Source organism: Muntiacus reevesi, chromosome 2 (assembly GCF_963930625.1).
Source record: "Muntiacus reevesi chromosome 2, mMunRee1.1, whole genome shotgun sequence".
NCBI classification, from domain to species: Eukaryota; Metazoa; Chordata; class Mammalia; order Artiodactyla; family Cervidae; genus Muntiacus; species Muntiacus reevesi.
In genome coordinates this window covers 251,554,569-251,573,964 of record NC_089250.1, presented here as the reverse complement: position 1 = coordinate 251,573,964, position 19,396 = coordinate 251,554,569, and the positions used below count along the sequence as shown (strand labels likewise).

The 19,396-nt window shown below is 38.3% G+C and overlaps 1 protein-coding gene across 1 annotated transcript in view; it reads right to left on the bottom strand.

The window, feature by feature from the left end:
- Nucleotides 1-18,578, bottom strand: part of AP1G1 (adaptor related protein complex 1 subunit gamma 1) — an 85,387-nt gene extending 66,809 nt beyond the window's left edge. The window contains exon 1 of the mRNA XM_065925697.1: nt 18,254-18,578. The gene's annotated coding sequence lies outside the window, so the exon portion shown is untranslated. The remainder of the gene's footprint in view (nt 1-18,253) is intronic.
- Between the last annotated feature and the right edge of the window lie 818 nt (nt 18,579-19,396).

The following is a 19,396-nucleotide window of genomic DNA, read 5'->3' as shown; positions in this document are numbered from 1 at the left end:
TTATGACAAACGTTAAAAGGATAATTAGGTAAGAGTATGAACTCAACGCACATTGCAACTGAACATCCACATGCAAAGAGAAAGAAAAAAAAAAAACTGAACCTTGATCTAACTCTCACACCTTATTAACTCAAAAATGGATCCTAGATCTAAATATAAAACATACAACTATAAAACTTTTAGAAGATATAGGAGTAAACCTTCATGACCTAGGGTTAGGCAGAGTTCTTAAGACATTATATCAAAGGCACAATCCATAAAAGAAAAAAAATGATAAAATTGGACTTTTATAAAAAGTACAAACTTTTATGCTATGAAAAACACTGTTAAGAAAACGAAAAGACAAGTTACAGACTGGGATATCTGCAAATCACGTATCAACGAGGGACGTGTATTTATCTAGAACACAATTATCAAAACACAACAGTTAAACTAACCCAATTTTTTAAAACAGGCAAAAACTAAAATGGATACTTTACCAAAAAGCTATAATAATAATAGATAAGCAACTTTAAAAGATGCTCAACTACATTAAGCACTAGAAAAATACAAATTAAAACCACAATAAGATAACCTTCTTGCCTGGGAAATCCCATGGACAGAGGAGCCTAGCTGGCTACAGCCCGTGGGGTCACAAGAGTCAGACACGACTTAACGACTAAAACACCAACAAAATACACCTATTGGAATGGCTAAAACACCAAGTGCTGGAGAGGATGCAAAGCAATTGGAACTCTCTTTCATACACTGCTGGAAGGCATGCAAAATGGTACTGACACTCTGGAAAACAGTTTGACAGTTTCGTATAAACTTACAACATACACTTACCATATGATCCAGTAATCCTACATCTAGGAATTTATCGTAGAAAAACTTATGAGGGACAGGGAACTAATAGGAGCTCTACTGAGCTAACCTCCATAAAGGTATCAAGCTGTCTAGAAAGGAGATCCTGAGTGCCAGGTTGAAAGGAAGTTCTTTTCAAACACAGGCAGTTCAGAAAAGGTGCCTGTCAAGCTATACCCATTTTGGACTTCTAAACAAGTGAACTGAGACTAAAAGAGAGGGTAATGCTTTAAATACATGGAGAAGGACAAAGACAAATCTTTGAGAACTTGTATTTCTCTTTATTTCTACCTTAGATATGTAAGAAGGTCTATTCTAAAAATTCTAGCCATTTCAAATCCTACAAAAGAGAAAAACAAAATGTCGTGTGTATGTTTTGGCCAAAGCACCAAAAGGAGGAAGTCACACCACAGGAACTATGCACTGGAAGCAACAGTAATTAGTCAAAGAATTACAAGTGAAGGAAAAATTACTGGGGAAGAGAATTGGGCCCAGTAAGCTAGCCTCTCCTCTTGCCTGCTCCCCAAGTCTTCTTACATTAATAAACCTTTGAGACTATGGTTTTATATTTTGAATAACAAACGCCTTAAATTGTTCAAACAAAAACTCAACATGTTGAATATTCCTCAGACACAGTTTCTATAAAGAAAAGAACATATTTAAAAGAAATGTTAGTGCCAAAACAGTAAAAGGAAGATCCTAGTACCTAACCACCCTTGTTGGCCCAACTACCCAGAGCAAGCCACTTGACTTCTCTAAGCCTCTCTTCCAGCAGTAATAAAATAAGGGTATTGAATAAATATTGAATATTGAAAAATGAAAAAAAAAAATAAAAGAGTATTGAATCAGCTTTAAAAATCTATGAGAACAAATATTTAATGATCACACTATGTAGCATTCTATTTTCAGTCTGTCAATTTTAAAAGCATTATTCTTTACAAATCAAAGGTAGCCTCTTCATGACTGCTTGTACAGTCAGGCAATTCAGTACAAGGAAAAAATAGTTAAACCAAACTTTAATAATGAGCAAAATATTATATACTATACTTAACATTAAGTTTGAGAATTCTGAACTGAGAAAGCAGCAAGATCAAGGTCTTTAAACAGAAAATGATCAACAACAAAAAAAGTTGAATAGCTGAAGGCCCATTTATAAAACAGAGAATACAGTATCATAAACGACGTCAACACATCAACATAAGTATCATTTTAATCCGTTTCAAAATGGAAAGGGGAAATGTAAAAAATACAGAATCAGAAGTTAGCTTCATGTACCTGTTCTTTTTCCTCCTTTTTCAATTCACTTAGTCACACTACCCCAGAGATGTTTACATTAACAGGGAAACATGTTATACCAGTAAGTGCCAATCACTCATTCAACAAATATTTGCTGAGGCTTTGCTATGCCAGGCATTGTAATAGGTGCTGGGGACTGGCAAGGACATAGCCTCTATCCTTAAGATCTCAAAGTCTACTGAAGAAAACAGATTTTTAAATTTCAGCTACACAATAAAAGGCAAAAAGTGCTAATCAATGACAGAACATTGTATTTATGATAAGCCAAATATTGTCATGGCCAAACTAACTTAATTTATTTAGATATTTTTTTCTTTTGCGAGTGATTTCTGGATCAAACAAATCCAAAATCCCATACAAATATAGAGAGAGGTTTGTAGCACAGTTGTTTATTCACTCAGTCGTGTCCATGGACTGCAACCCCATGGACTGAAGTCTGCCAGGTTCCTTTGTCCACGGAATTTTCCAGGCAAGAATACTGAAGTGAGTTACATTTCCTGCTCCAGGGGATCTTCCTGACCCAGGGATCGAACCCTCATCTCCTGCATCTCCTGCACTGAACAGGTAGATTTCTCACCACTAACCACCTGGGAAGCCCCTACGTAGCACAGTACCAGTACACAGTACCAGTACTCATTCAAAACCTTTAGGGGAGAACTGAAAATCTTCTGGATTTTAGAAAGGTAATATAGTACCTATATAATACATCGTAATTTGCCCATTATGTCTGGAGCATCTGCTGTTCTATTATCAAACAATATTTCTGCAGTAATACATAAGAATATTCACCCCAAGAAAGGAAATAAATACTACAAACAGCCTCATATCTGGTCAGATCAGACTTTAATACCAAAAGAATTATGAAGAACATCTTTTGGCAATTTCAGAACTGATAAAAGATGATGTACCCTTGTTCAATGACCCTATCACTGTTTAAAACAATGTAAAATTACCTAGCTCCTATATCCCAGCTCCACAACTTATTAGCTGTGTCCCTGTGTAAATGTCTTAACCTCTCAGAATTCAGTTTCCTTGTCTGTAAAACAGGGACAGTATCTAACTCAATGGATTGTTACAAGAAATAAACCAGAATACACATAAAAGTCTTAGCAAAGTGCCTGGCACACAGTAATCACTAAATGAATGTTGACTACATGAACGAATCATCCTTGCACAAAATAATCTTGAGCAAAAACAAGTTGCGGAAAGACATACAGCATTAATATTTATAAAAGTTTAAAAGACATGAAAGTATGTGTTCTTTACATCTACTACAAAAATGCAGTAAGAGTATATGTGTAACTGGGGACTTCCCTGGGGGTCCAGTGGCTAAGACTCTGTGCTCCCATTGCAGGGGCCTGGGTCCAATCCCTGGTCAGGGAACCAGATCCTATATCCTGCAACCAAGACCTGAGACAGCCAATAAATAAATATTAAACACAGAAAAAGAGTATATGTATAGCTGAATCACTTTGCTATATACCTAAAACATACCTCAACTGTGAAAATGCAGTAAGAGAATAAGAATGTGTATGTGAAAGACAATAATCTGGAAAGTATCTGATTGGGGTAGTATTACACAGGAAGTTTCAGCTATATTGGTGGTATTTTACTTCCTGGACTAGGCACTAGGTAAATGAATGTTTATTATTATTTTCCATGTGCTTTATACCTGAAGTATTTCTAAAAACTAGACTCAAACACATCCATGTATTAGACATACGTAATGAATGCTGTAGACCACATCACCTACTTTCACTACAATGTAGATTTCCTTATTTTTTGAAAGTTTTTACTTGATTTTCAAAATACTCAAAAACCATGAGATTCCTCAACATATAACAGCTTAAATGTCTATCATAAAAAAACAATAACTCTATCCTTGAAAATAAAAACTTGGTAAGGATATAATTTATAGTAATGACTCAACTATAAAGAACATAGCTGAGAATCCAAAACACATTTTTATAATCTCATGCAGCCAACAGAAATTCACATCAACACATATCGACACGGAACATCTACTTTACTCTTTATTCAGCTTTTTCCAGAATAGAACAAATTAGAAAACTGGAGGACAAACTGAAGAAAGTGAGAGCGGGAGAAAGAAGTTGTTTTGGGAAAGGACACTGATGGTAGTTAAAATGTCACCTAACAGCAAGGGAAAAAAAACAAAAATGTCTGCAAAACAAACAAATAAAACTTATATCTAACAGAAGTAAGCATTCAAAAGCATAATGCAAGATTTATAAATTCTGGAGATCTGCTTTAACGATACTGTGACTATACAATATTATATTGTGCAACTGAAAATTTGTCAAGAGGACAGCTCTTGCTGTATTCTAAAAAAAACACACAAATATTCTAAAAATTCCACAATCTAAAAAATAGCTCTGCCCTTTGCCAATTTCTATCTTATTAAAAACTGTAGATGATTAATCAAAAAGGAAAAGACCAAATTACTGATAAATCTCTACCTTTGACTTCCACAATAATTACCTTTACAACTTTTTTAAAAAAATCCAAACTTAAAGCATTTATCTCATACCCACTTACACACACAGAGCAGAGCAGTCTGCGGATACTTAGTGTGCTAGTAAAAAGTCTTCAACTCTCCCTAAAGTCCTAAGAATATTAATAAGTTAAAAACAGTACCATATTCAGTTTTTAAAAATAAGACTCTGGCTAATCAAGGAATGGCTCATAAAGATCAACATTTAGCATTTAAAGCAGAAGGTAGAAAAAACTGAATATAAAATTATATCCTAACTCATCAACTTATATACGCTGTTGTTCTGTCACTAAATTGTGTGCAACTATTCGAAACCTCATGGACTGTAATCTTCCAGACTCCTCTGTCCATGGGATTTCACAGGCAGGAATACTGGAGTGGGTTGCCATTTCCTTCTCCAGGGATCTTCCCAGTCCAGGGATCAAACCCATCTCTCCTGCACTGGCAGGCAGATTTTTTACCACTGAGCCACAAGAGAAGCCCAAATTATACATTAAATATGTACCATTTTGTGTATATCTCAATAAAGCTGCTCTAAAAACTAAAGGTAACAGCTACAAGAAAATAAAACAGTATCCATGGAATAACCAATTTCTAAAAATTATATAGTTCAAATACCATCTACTCTCATTCTTTTAACTACCTGATCCATCAAAGACTGAGAAAGATATATTTAAGTCTATCACCGTGATTACGTTTTTGTCAGTTTCTCCTTTTATGTCTAACACATTTAGTATTTCAATGGTTTCAGTCAATGCCTAAACATCCATATGTTTTATATGTACATGCTTGTACATGTTTTCAAGATAAAATGTCCCTCTGTCATCTCTTGAAAAACTAAAAGTAAAAAGTAAAACACTTATTATTACAAGGATGAAAAGCAAACACAAAAAAATTAAGTCTGATTTGCTAAGGAACAGGAGCCATGGATAAATGTATTCTATTTAATTAATGGTTATTTGATAAATAAGGATGAAAATAAGAAAAAAAGGAAGCATGAAATTCATTTTGGAAAAATTTCTACCCAAATTGGTTAAACAAAATTGGGTTTTGAAGCTTAAAACTAAATTAATATTATTTTACATATCAAAGTAATCAAAATTATAAATATTTCATATAGAAAAGAAAAATTTTAAATAATAGAAGAGACCAGGAAAAAAAAAAGACTGCAAATGTTCCAATTCACCTAAATCTTATCCCTGAAATGGTGAAAACAAGTTACTTTCCAAAATTTCCACAAAACCCTTTGTGGGATAAAACCATCTCCAAGCCATGATCACCTCCTTTTTTCCTCTGAAATACCTATTTTTCCCACTCAAATATAAGCTCCCTAAAGCCTGATTCTTGATTATTTTATTAATCCGTATATTCCCCTTGCCTTAAAGACTAGGAACTGAATAAATACTGCATTTACTGAATTCTAAAGAGTAGAAGGGAACCAGGGCTTCCTTGGTGGTTCAGAGGTTAAAGCGACTGCCTGCAATGCAGGAGATGTGGGTTTGATCCCTGGGTGGGGAAGATCCCCTGGAGAAGGAAATGGCAACCCACTCTAGTATTCTTGACTGGAGAATCCCATGGAGGGAGGAGCCTGGTAGTCTACAGTCCACAGAGTCGCAAAGAGTCAGACACGACTGAGCGACTTCACTTTCACTTTCTCTCACCTTAAAGAGTTCAGTTCAGTTCAGTTCAGTTGCGTCGGACTCTCTGCGACCCCATGAATCGCAGCATGCCAGGCCTCCCTGTCCATCACCAACTCCCAGAGTCTACCCAAACCCATGCCCATCGAGTTGGTGATGCCATCCAGCCATCTCATCCTCTGTCGTCCCCTTCTCCTCCTGCCCCCAATCCCTCCCAGCATCAGGGTCTTTTCCAATGAGTCAACTCTTCACATGAGCTGGCCAAAGCACTGGAGTTTCAGCTTCAACATCAGTCCTTCCAATGAACACCCAGGATTGGTCTCCTTTAGGATGGGCTGGATGGATCTCCTTGCAGTCCAAGGGACTCTCAAGAGTCTCCTCCAACACCTCAGTTCAAAAGTATCAATTCTTCGGCACTCAGCTTTCTCCACAGTCCAACTCTCACATCCATACACGACCACCGGAAAAACCACAGCCTTGATTAGCCAGACCTTTGTTGGCAAAGTAATGTCTCTGCTTTTTAATATGCTGTCTAGGTTGGTCATAACTTTCCTTCCAAGGAGTAAGCGTCTTTTAATTTCATGGCTGCAATCACCATCTGCAGTGATTTTGGAGCCCAGGAAAATAAAGTCTGACACTGTTTCCCCATCTATTTGCCATGAAGTGTTGGGACTAGATGCCATGATCTTAGTTTTCTAAATGTTGAGCTTAAGCCAACTTTTCACTCTCCTCTGTCACTTTCAAAGAGTAGAAGACTCTTATTTAAAGAAATGTACTTGTCCTTTCCAGAGCATACAAAATAAGGTGCACTGGATACTCACTAACAGCTATAGAAAAAGCATCAGGACTTAACCCAGTCCTCTATTCTAGCATACTTAGTTAACTTTCTTCCCACTTCTGACCTCACACTCCCTGGTTGTGAGCTCTGAGCTGACAGTCAACAGTCAAATACATAAAGGGTGGGACTCCCACTGCTATCTGATCCTGCTTCCTCTAAACTTAAAGGTATTTGAGCTCTAAATCTAAAAAGAAATCCCAAATTAAAAGTGATTTTTCAATATGAAAATTATCTCCTTTTCTAGCCACCCACTATACCTGAAATCTTTCTTGATAAACAGTAAGAAAAGAAATTAAGATTTTTGTTAACTTTACCACCAATCACAGACTTCTAAGTATGGCTGAGAGTGCTCAAGGGACCCAAAGTAACACTGGGCAAAACCCTCCAAAAGAAGTTACCATGCTTTCTCTCTCACACTCTCCCTGTGACCTATACTTTCAAATTACGCTCCACATAAAACCCCAATTTCAGATTTTTATCTCATATGTATATTTGAATTGCTTTAGTATATTTAAAACTTGCAAAAATACCAAGACCAAAATAGTAAGAAACGTAAACCAAACTAATCAACAGTATTATGCTTCAATCAGACTTTTACTTTACAACGCATCTTACAGACACTGCTGCTGCTGCTGCTGCTAAGTCGCTTCAGTCGTGTCTTGACTCTGCGTGACCCCAGAGACGGCAGCCCACCAGGCTCCTCCATCCCTAGGATTCTCCAGGCAAGAACACTGGAGTGGGCTGCCATTTCCTTCTCCAATGCATAAAAGTAAAAAGTGAAAGTGAAGTCATGCAGTCGTGTCCGACTCTTCGCGACCCCATGGACTTCAGCCTACCAGGCTCCTCGTCCATGTGATTTTCCAGGCAAGAGTCCTGGAGTGGGGTGCCATTGCCTTCTCCATTACAGACAATACCTGTCATTAATCTGACTTAGATGAGTTCTCTCAATGTCTGTGTTTCTGCGGTTTTCTTTCTTTGGGGTAAAATGGGCAGGGAGGGGGAAGCAGCACACATCTATTTCTCCTGTATGAAGAAATGTATGAAGAGTTCATAAAAAGGAACTCTTCTACAGAGTGAAGAAAAAGGGGTGGCCAGTATTAACACATCACTGTTTGAATAAAAGATTAAATCTTGGGATAAGTATTTTGGTCTCTGGAGAGGGAAAACACCATTGTCAGACAGGGACAGTTCTTTCATCAAGTTTCACCTTGGCCTAGAATGATAAAACACTCAAGCCCATCCAACTTTATAGGATCTGGTTTCAGGCTCACAATGCAACTTTCTGATTATTAATCACCTTCGGAAGTACTTTGCCTCCCAAACACCTTCATACAAGGAACAGAGGACCCCACAAACTAGATACAGGTAATTCAACAGAAAAGCATAATCCCTTATGAATTACAACACTGTTATCCTAACTAACACATCAGTGAGTCTGATCAGGATTAATCATTCCCAGGTAATACTAAAATGGAATTTCTGGATCTTCAAGAGGAAGGCTGTGAAATGTGGGACCACATTAGGATATTACCACACCCTGTCTAAGCAATCACCTGGTATCCCTCTATGAGATCTTAAGTTCAATTGTCCCTCAACTGTCACAGTGTTATAGGAATCTTCTTTTATGCTTAATTATCCATAAGCAAAACTCACCAAACCTGAGATTTTAAAATTAGATATATATATATAAATGTAAATATGCCTACTGAACAATTCAGTCACCTTAATTCATAGGAAAATAAAGGCCAAATAAACTATGACAGATGAGCATTATTAATTTGACACAAATAAAATAAAAAGCAATTTTTCACTCTTAACCCTAATATTAGGGAAGATATACCACAGAGGCCTCAACTATAAAAAATGGTCACAAAATGCTACAAATAAAATCTTAATTTTTTTTAAAGATACGCCCTAAAGGGTAAGATGTACTCTCATGTGAAATGCTGGGTTGGATGAAGCACAAGCTGGAATCAAGACTGCCAGGAGAAATATCAATAACCTCAGATACGCAGATGACACCACCGTTATGGCAGAAAGTAAAGAGGAACTAAAGAGCCTCTTGATGAAAGTGAAAGAGGGGAGTGGAAAAGTTGGCTTAAAACTCATTCAAAAAACTAAGATCATGGCATCTGGTCCCATCACTTCATGGCAAACAGATGGGGAAACAATGGAAACAGTGACAGACTATTTTTGGGGGCTCCAAAATCACTGCAGATGGTGAGTGCAGCCAAGAAGTTAAAAGGCACTTGCTTCTTGGAAGAAAGGCTATGACCAACCTAGACAGTATATTAAAAAGCAGAGACATTACTTTGCCAACAAAGGTCCGTCTAGTCAAGGCTATGGTTTTTTCCAGTGGTCATGTATGGATGTGAGAGTTGGGCCATAAAGAAAGCTGAATGCCAAAGCGCTGATGCTTTTGAATTGTGATGCTGGAGAAGATTCTTGAGAGCCACCTGGACTGCAAGGATATTCAACCAGCCCATCCTAAAGGAAATCAGTCCTGAATATTCATTGGAAGGACTGATGTTGAAGCTGAAACTCCAATACTTTGGTCACTTGATGCAAAGAACTGACTCCCTGGAAAAGATCCTGATGCTGGGAAAGACTGAAGGCAGGAGGAGAAGGGGATGACAGAGGATGAGATGGTTGGATGGCATCACCGACTCAATGGACTTGAGTTTGAGCACCTCCGGGAGTTGGTGATAGACAGGGAGGCCTGGCATGCTGCAGTCCATGGGGTCACAAAGAGTCAAGACACGACTGAGCTGAACTGAATTGAAAGAGAAGATAAATCTTAAAGGAAATATATGTACCTCATGTGAATACAGGTGCTTTAACGTTTTGTTTTGATATCTTTCATATAATGAACATGCATAATTTGAGAATTCTTGCTTTAAAAATTCAAATTAACAAAAACCACAGGAATGCATAAATCAAGCAAAACTGAAAACTTTCAAAATAAAAAGGTAGCACTCATCCTAAAAGGACAGAGTCACAGTTATCTATAGGTACTTTTCTACAGATGACTTCAGAAAGCTATGAGAAAGTGATTTAATACTAAGATGACAAATTTTCTCTAGCATATTCTTCACGAATCCAAGTTCTGTTAATTTGAGATAGCCAAGAAGAGGGTGGGGAGGAGAAGCACTGGTCTATAGGAGATGAAAGATTCATTTTTAACCTATGTTTGACATGAGTTAGAAATTGGGGGTGGGGGATTGAAATCCCACTGATAACAGTCAAAAACTATAAGATATCTAAGAACAAATTCAGCAAGAAAGGTATATGAACTAGATGAAGACAACTATTAAATCTATGAAATCTTTACTGAAGAAACTAAAATAAGACCTCAATAAATGGAAACATTATAATATGGAAAAGTTATCATCATTTTAAAATGTCAGGCCTGTTGCTCTTAAAGTAAGAGTAGGGGCCTTAGTCTTCACATCAGCTGTGCTGTATCTTGTAAAGTATTTTCATCTGCTGCTTATTTGTGGAATGAAACCTCAGACCAGCCCAATGGAGAAGGAAGGGCGGGCCAGGCAGGTGGAGGTCGGCCTGAAGAGTCTGTTAAACACACCCTTCTGCTGACTACAATTGGCTACTGACACATTCGTTCTGTTAAGAGGAGCCTTTAAAACAAATCATGGCGCTCACGCCCCTCCTCTCTCCTTAAGGAAGAATAATCTGAAACACATTTAAGAACTTTGGTTTCATCCTTAAAGGTACCCAGTTCCGAGGGTTTTGCCGTGGAGTGTGTAGCCATGCTGCAGTATTTGTGATTCTCTGTTCTCAGAATCAAGGTGGTTTCATGGATGTGATTATTGTATCTTCAACGTGTTTACACAAAAAATACGGGGGAAGTCTAATGAATTAAGGCCACATAAGATAAAATTAGACATGAAACTAGATAATAAAGTTAACTTAAATATGAATAAAATCTCTAAAAATTAAAAAAAATAAAAATAAAAATAAAAATGTCAGGCCTTCCAAAATTAATACATGAATATAGTGCAATTCTAAACACTGACTTGGCTTTTTTGAGACTTTCTGAACTCAACAGAATTATATTCAACCAATATAGATAAGAATAAATATTTAAGAATAGTCAAAAAAACTGAAAAGTACAGTGACAGGAGCTCTTCTTAACAGAGTATAACTTTCTATATAAAGCTATGATATTCAAAACAGCAAAATAATGGTACAGGAAGAGTAAAACAGAACATCCAGAAATAGAGCAAACATATATGGGAACTTAACATACGATAAGGCAGCACTTAATTCATTGAAGAAAGGATGGTTTATTTAGTCTGGACACAGCTGGCTCTCTATACAAAAGAAAATTATATAAGACCCCTTACTTTATATCAGATAAAATTTAACTCTAGATTAATAAATTCATGTGTTATACAACAAAGAATTAATATACCATAAGATGTTCCTGCAAAATAGGAGAAAAAGAAAAATGAAGCAAGGGCATGAACAGGCAATTCACAGTAAAGGAAATCCAAAAGACCACAAAACATATTAAAAGAGGCTAGCTCCAGCAATAATCAAGGAAATTAAAATTAAGACACAACTGAGAAACCATTTAGTAACTAGCAGACAAGCAAAAATTAAATTAAGTAATGTCATCTAAAGATGTGACGTTACGGAGAATCCACTGCTAGTGGAGATGGAAATTATGACAACCTACTAAAAGAGTAATCTGGCAACAGTAACATTTAAAATATAATTCCTTTAACTCAGAAATCCCACCTAAGAGATTTTACTCTGCAGAAATAAGAGCATCAGCAAATAAAGGGACATGTAAAAGGATGTCTAGTGCACTACTGTTTGTAGTACAAAGACCTAGAAACAGCCTAAATGTATACAAGAAAATGACTGAATAAATTATGTAGAGTACATTCACACTGTGAGACATAATAGGGTTTTCTTTTTCTAATTTTTTAATTGGAAGATAATTACAATGCCGTGTTGGTTTCTGCTGTACAACAGCATAAATCAGCTATAAGTACACATATCTCCTCCCTCTTGAGCGTCCCTTCCACGCTCCCACTCCACCCCTCTAAAAACAAGGTAGAATTATACTTATTGACCATGATGTGTTATGAAAAGTTTCAGTTACAGAGTAACACAAAAAGTACGATCTACCCTTTGTAAAAACGAAGCACCCCATGTATGTCCATTAATGTTGTACACACAGCACTTCACCAAGCATAGAGAAATGCTGAAGCAGACTCAAAGCCTGGCTAAATGGTGGGGGAGTGATAGCAAAGCAGCTGGGGAAATGAACAGGTGTTTTTTCAGAAGTATGTCTTTAGTTTTTTTTTCACTTATCACAGTGGACATCTATTATTTTGTAAACAGATTAAGAACTTTTTTAAAACGCCTCAGCACTGTTACAGTAGATTTTTCAAAAACAGTGTGAAAGTCGATAACATATCACTAAACTATCAACATATTCCCATTTTGAGGAAAAAGACTGAAGTTCTCACCTTACTATTAGTTCCCTGAGCATAATGAATTACATAACAGGTATTCAGAAGAAAGAAAAAAGATGGCAGGCAGAGCAAATTTCTTTGCTGTCACTTGAAACTTTGGCATAACAAAGGGTCTGAGTAAATTACAAGTAGAAAACGAAAATATCCATTTTGGAATTAAATATCTAAATAATATTTCCAAAGACACACAAATCAGGTTTTGTATATGTTCTAAATCTGAAAATAAATTTCAGTAACATCAATTCTATCAGTCACAAGTAAATGACCTGCAGTAAACTCCCATGAGCGTCCCATGTGGTTCAGTAGATAAAGAATCTGCCTGCTATATAGGAGACACAAGAGACTTGAGCCTGACCCATTAGGAAGATCCCCTGAAAGAAGGGCATGGCAACCCACTCCAGTGTTCTTGCCTGGAGAATCCCAAGGACAGAGGAGCCTGGCGGGCTACAGTCCATGGGGTCACACAGAGTCGGACAAGGCTGAAGGGACTCTGCATGCACACACGTGCTATATACTAGGGATGCCATAAATTAGATAGCTCTTGTCCTTTGAAGATCAGGACAAGTAAACAATTCCACAAATATTAAAAAAAAGAAAAAATACTACAATCCTTTGCCTGGGGTAGAGAGGAAGAAAGAACAGATTCACTAGTTGGAAGGGAGAAAGAAAAGCATTCCAGGTATAAGCAGAACAGGTACAATGAATGAAAGAACACTTAAGGGTTCAAGGAACAACAAAAGTTCAGTGTGCGTAAATAAAACAACAAAACCAAACGCTAGTGAAGTCAAATTACAAGCAACTTCCTCATTCTACTTTCTTAAGTAATGAACACCATTTATTAAACTTTCACCATGTAAAGCTTCTAAAGAAAATACAGTGCCCATGCCTTCACTGATAGAAATACACAATTTTAAAAGTCACATACATTGATTGAGTACTAACAGAAAGGAGTCCCAGGTGGCTCACTGGTCAAGAACCTGCCTGCCAACAGAGAAGACAAAATAGACAAAAGTTCAATCCCTGGGTCAGGAAGATTCCCTGGAGTAGGAAATGGCAGCTCACTCCAGTATTCTTGCCTGGAAAATTCCATGGACAGAGGAGCCTGACAGCCTTCAGTCCATGGTGTGGGAAAGAGTCAGACACAACTGAGCGACTATCAGAAAAAGAGGCTCTTCCTTCTTCTTCTATTTGTTTCTTGTTTGCTTTCTTTTTTGGCCACACCATGACGCATCCAGGATCTTGGTTCCCCAACAAGGGATCAAACCCAAGCCTCCTGCAGTGCAATCAAAGTGTTTTAACCACTGGGCCCTAGGGAAATCCCAAGGCTCTGTCTTCTTACAATAGTTTCCCTTCAATACTCAGACCCCAAAACCCCTAACAATAAATACCAAGATTCAATTAACTCTACACAGTGTACCTATTTCTTCAGTTAGTTTCCCCATCCATCTCAAACCAGTATTTTCACATTTTAAAAGTATCATGTTTTCAAAAATCTCAAAAAGTGGGAGGGGAATCTCTTGTGCAGACTTTAGAAAGGAATTAAAAAAATTAACTTCCCTTCCTTCTCTTCAGCTTGAAACTGAACAATTTCCCAAGGGTGAGGTTTAGCAAGCAGAAACTAAACTGAGATGTAAAAACAGTAGTGGAACTTCTTTTGAGTTGTACAACTGTGTGATCATTTACGAAAGTTAAATCTTATGATCAAATAGTGTACACCATCTATGCTATGACAGTTTTAATTTTAACCCAAAGGCTGACAAGGAGGAGATTACAAATGTTTTACATCTCCAAAGATTAATAAGTACATGTCTTTCTCATATTTGCTCTTTCCAAGAATCTACAACATTAATCTCAAAGCCAGACAAGCTGCACAGCCTAGGATGCTCAGCCCAAAACAATCAGCTAAACATGCAAACTGGAATGAGCAAAGCAACAGATTATCAGGTTACACTGTGACTGCTGCACTGTAACAAAGAAAGGGGGGAGAAAACTACTTGCCTTTAAGATGTCTTTAATTATTAATAAAGTACAAAGGTCACATATGTTTTCTTCATCTTTAAAAAAAATCTTTTTTCTTTCTAAGCCTGTTTTTCACTGGCAGCATTTATAACTCATTAATTTTCTTCTCCAATAGTTTGAATAGTCGAAAACAAAACCCCACCAAAAAAGGCAAAACTTCAAAGTACCTAGTTAAAAAAAAAGCTTTTCTCATTTTAATCATATTATCCTAACCCTTGCCCTTTTTGTACAAAAGTGTTAGTTAATACTGACTCAACAAGTTTGGCAAGTGTGGGGTTTTTTTTTCCTTCCACTTTTGGACCCTTCAAACTCTGACAAGAGATTGTTTTAGTGACCAGAATTCATAGCAAATTAAGTATTTTCGATGACTCCTTCAGTGAAGAAAAACCTTGTATGTACTTTAAATGTAGAAATGATGCCTTTACTGAAATAAAATTTTCTATACAAAAAGGCAAATGAAAGAATCCTAACACTTTTTGCCAAAAATGATTTTCAAAACCTGTAAGCCAACAAATATAAGCGCTTACATTAATCTGTACGTTCTCTTAATTTTAAAACTGCTTACTACTTTAATGGGTTTCCCTGGTGGTTCAAGCGGATTCTTTACCACTTGCCTGCAATGCAGGAGACTTGGGTTTGGTCCCTGGGTCGGGAAGATCCCTTGGAGAAGGGAATGGCTACCCACTCCAGTATTCTTGCCTGGAGAATTCCACTGACAGAGGAGCCTGGTGGGTTCGCAAAGAGTCAGAAACTACTGAGCAACAAACACATAGCTACTGTAATATCATCCTGCATGAAAGAAACTGAACAGGTAACAAAAGGATGAAAGTAAAAATCAAGAACTGAAAACAATTCATAAAGGAAGACTGAAAGACAAGCACCTAACACAGATAAAACAAGTTGCTGCAGGTGGAAGAAAGGTAATAGTTTTAGAATTTCTGAAGCTAAACCAAATTAGTTTTAAAGTTTTGATATCAATTACATCCTGCTGTATATACAAAATTTTTAAATCCTCATCAAATGCAAATAAGGAGATTAAGCATTTTGATAATCTGTTTTGGTATGTGTTTTCCCAATTCCATTTTTTTAATTAAAAATAATCTTTTGGAAAATATTCGTTCAACTTTTTTTAATTTGCACAGAATTATTACAAATCACATAAAAACTTGTTTTTGTCTTTGCACACGACTAATCTCAAGACTACTTTAAAAAATAAATAATATGATGAAATATCACCAAAGTATTGCTGACAATTTTTGTACTTTATAGTTTCACTCTAAAATTCATCTTCAAATTTAGAACTGCTGTCAGTGAAACAGATCAAAGAACAAGTAACTGCTCCAAAAAAATTAAGGTTTCCTAAACAACGTTTATTTCAAGTATGGAACTCCAACAATCCCTTAGACCAAGTATACATTCAAGTGTAATCAATCAAAGGTGCACTAAAATAAACAACACTTATCATTTGCAAGGCAAAAGGATGCTTTCTCCAACTGAACGCAAACTGCCTGAGAATGAATGACATTTAAAAATACCATGAAATGAACTAAGTTAACACCCATCTGATAGCTCTCCTAATACTTAATATTGGGAGTATTTGATAGTGTAACTCAGAAATGAACATTTCAGTAGCAACTACAAGGCGATACTCAGTATATGAGTGCTGCCTGCTTAGTCGCTCAGTAGTGTCCAACTCTTTGCAACCCACCAGGCTCCTCTGCCCATGGAGATTCTCCAAGGCAAGAATACTGGAGTGGGTTGCCATTTCCTCCTCCAGGGAACCTTCCCAACCCAGGGATTGAACCCAGGTCTCCCGCATCGAGGGCAGATTCTTGACCATGAGCACCAGGGAAGCCCCAGTATATGAGTGAGGATTCCATGTATCTTGTTAGACAGCCCTTTAAACCAAAAAGAGACTCCATGGCTTTAGAGTAAATATACAAACAGTACATAACACATTTTTGAAAAGTCTCCTGAAAACAAATACCAAGAACACTGACTATTTACAGTGAAACACTCACTCTTCTACTGAGACATCATATGACTAGTACAGGAATTTATCTACCTGATAATAACCTGATAATAATGCACTTACACATGGATTAGAAGTATTGAAAGATTTGGTCAAGTTCAAGTTATAAATTTAAGTTTCAGCAGCCACTAGGGTACCATCTCAAATAATTTACATATCCCTTTTGCAAATGTGAAAACCCAGGCTGAGGTGAAACAGAAGTGACTCAGTCACAGTCATCTAACTTGAACTATAGGAAATAATCAGCGAATTACAGTGAAATGCTTTTTATTCAAGTATACTATACTGCAAACATAACAAGAATAGAATGAAAGTGGTGAAATTACGGGTGCCTGGAAAGTCTATTATTTTTAAAGCAAAACTTAAAGCGTATAAAGTATGATAAGCATGGGGAACAGTACAAGTGAATATTTAAAATCCAACTAGCCCCAGAAAAATACCATACACGAAGTCAATCCAAGTATTTTTTCGGAGTTAGTCAACGAAGAACACTACTGTACAAACCACTTGAAAGTTAAAATCGCTAAGAAATCTTCACTCCTCTCTTCTGTTAACTAATCCCTACAGTATCTTTAAAAAAAAGGTTACTTTCCCTTCTACCAATGTCAGACTAAGATTCTTTTTCACAGGCAGATTGCCCTGGGCAGGGAAACACAGCATCAAGAAAATATGTTAAGTGTCCAAAAGTACCCAAAAACTACGTGTTCAGCCCAGGAAGGGATGAGAAAACACAAATGAGAACACATTTGACAGCCTCTCCCTACCACCTTCCCCCAAAAGCCCTTTACTCAGCTTTATAAACATGTACTGTTGAAGCACACTCTTGAGCGAGTGGTTCGACGAGTCTCCTATACCAAACCCTAACTGAGAAACACAACCAACCGTCCCGACTCTGTCAAGCCGCCAAGAAATTCGGGAGAATTATTAATAACTGATGCCTGCAGGATCAGGACTTTGAGAGAAGAGTAACCAATGTATTCGCAGGTGAGTTTAAGAAAAAAAGAGGGGGGCAACCCCAGAAAATTGGGAAAGAAGTTGGTCGAAAGGTTAGAGAGAGGCGAGGCCGACGTCCAGTTCAAAGAGAACGGCAATGCGGGTGCAGACAACGATTAACTAACTGAGCATTTGGAAATACAGAAGAGAGTTTCACGAAAGACCCGACTAGGATGCAAGATACAAGAACACTGCTGATACGTGGCACGCAGAAGACACGCGGAGGTGGGACCCGCCCCGCTAACCCTAGGCTCTCTGAATGAGTCCTCAAAGGAGGAGTGCAGCCTGAGAAAGTCAATGGGTCCAAGGAGGCCCGCACCGGCCAGGCAACGCCATAACACGGACGCAGCCGCGTGCGGAGCCTCCGGGTCTGAGGCCTCGGGGTTGGCCCTCAAGAAGTCGGAACAACCCCTGTGCTCCCGGCCCCTCCTGGCCCAGCCTCTGTCCTCTCTTCTCACCCTCCACGATCTGGGACCGGACCCCTGGGATAGACAGGGAGCTTCCGGCCGAGCGCTCCCGGCAGGCGCAGAGTAAAACAAGAAGTATTCTCTTAGCGCCGCGACTGACACTCACCGGCCCGAAACCTCGAATGAAACCAGCAGCTCCGGGGGCGGCGGCAGCAGTGGCAGCAGGAACCGAACATCCAAAATGGCGGCTCCCTCGGCCTCACCACCGCTACTGCAGGCGGAGGGATCTTAGGTGGGAAGGAGTTTTTAACTAACTTTGCACACTATCAAAGAAACTCAGGTCCCTATCTCTCTTTGCTTCTCGGTCCCGCGTCCCCAGACTGCAACTTCTTGTGCTTCCACTCTCCTATTATCCAAGAACTCGGACCCCACCGAGGACTATTTGCCAAGGAGGAGGTGACTGCTCCTGGAAGAGCGACGCAAAGCGTAGCAAGGTTCGGGGCTGTCACTGATGACGCGAGACGCTGCTGCCGAGTCACCGCTGCGAAGAGTCTGAGCGAGAAAGATCCGGTGGACCCCAGAGCCCACGGACATAGGTTCCGCCTGCGGTGGGGTGGGAGCTGGGCTACCAGGAAGTGGCGGGGCCACCTGGAAAGGGTGGGGCTAGCAAGGTAGCGGAGGAAATGGGGAGGCGAGGCAGGTAGAGGCGGAGAATACTGAGCCTGGCCGAGCTGCTCCTAATCCAGCAGAACCCCAAATTCTTACCTATCATTTTTGAGACCTTAGGTTTCTCTGTAGGTTAACTTTAGGATCATGCTCCAAGTAGTCTTGGATTCTGAAGTTTTATGTCATCTTTGCAAAGCATTTTATAAAAATAAGAGAGGATGTCACAGAAGAATAGATTTCAAGCACACCATCACCTGCCAACCTTTGGCATTGAACAAGACATTTAGACTCTCTGGGTATCAATTTCTTCATTGTAAAATGAGAAGATGTGTCCTAGTGGTAGCTAAAACCATTCCGGAATGGGCTTTCCAACTGTAACGCCATGTACCAATGACCTGAGCTGAAGACAGCCCGACCATACAGGTCTTGGCTTGATAAATAATTACTAACACCTGACACGAATATTTTCCATGTGAACATAAAAAGAGCCAAGGTATCATTGCCCTTTCAAAGAAAAGGTGACCTGCTGTTCCTTCAGATGAAATGGCAATAAGTATTCCCAAAAGGGAATAAAGCAGAGCACCTAGCTAGATGACAAAAAGAACAGAACTAACCACAAATCTTCAGTTTAGGACCTGTCACA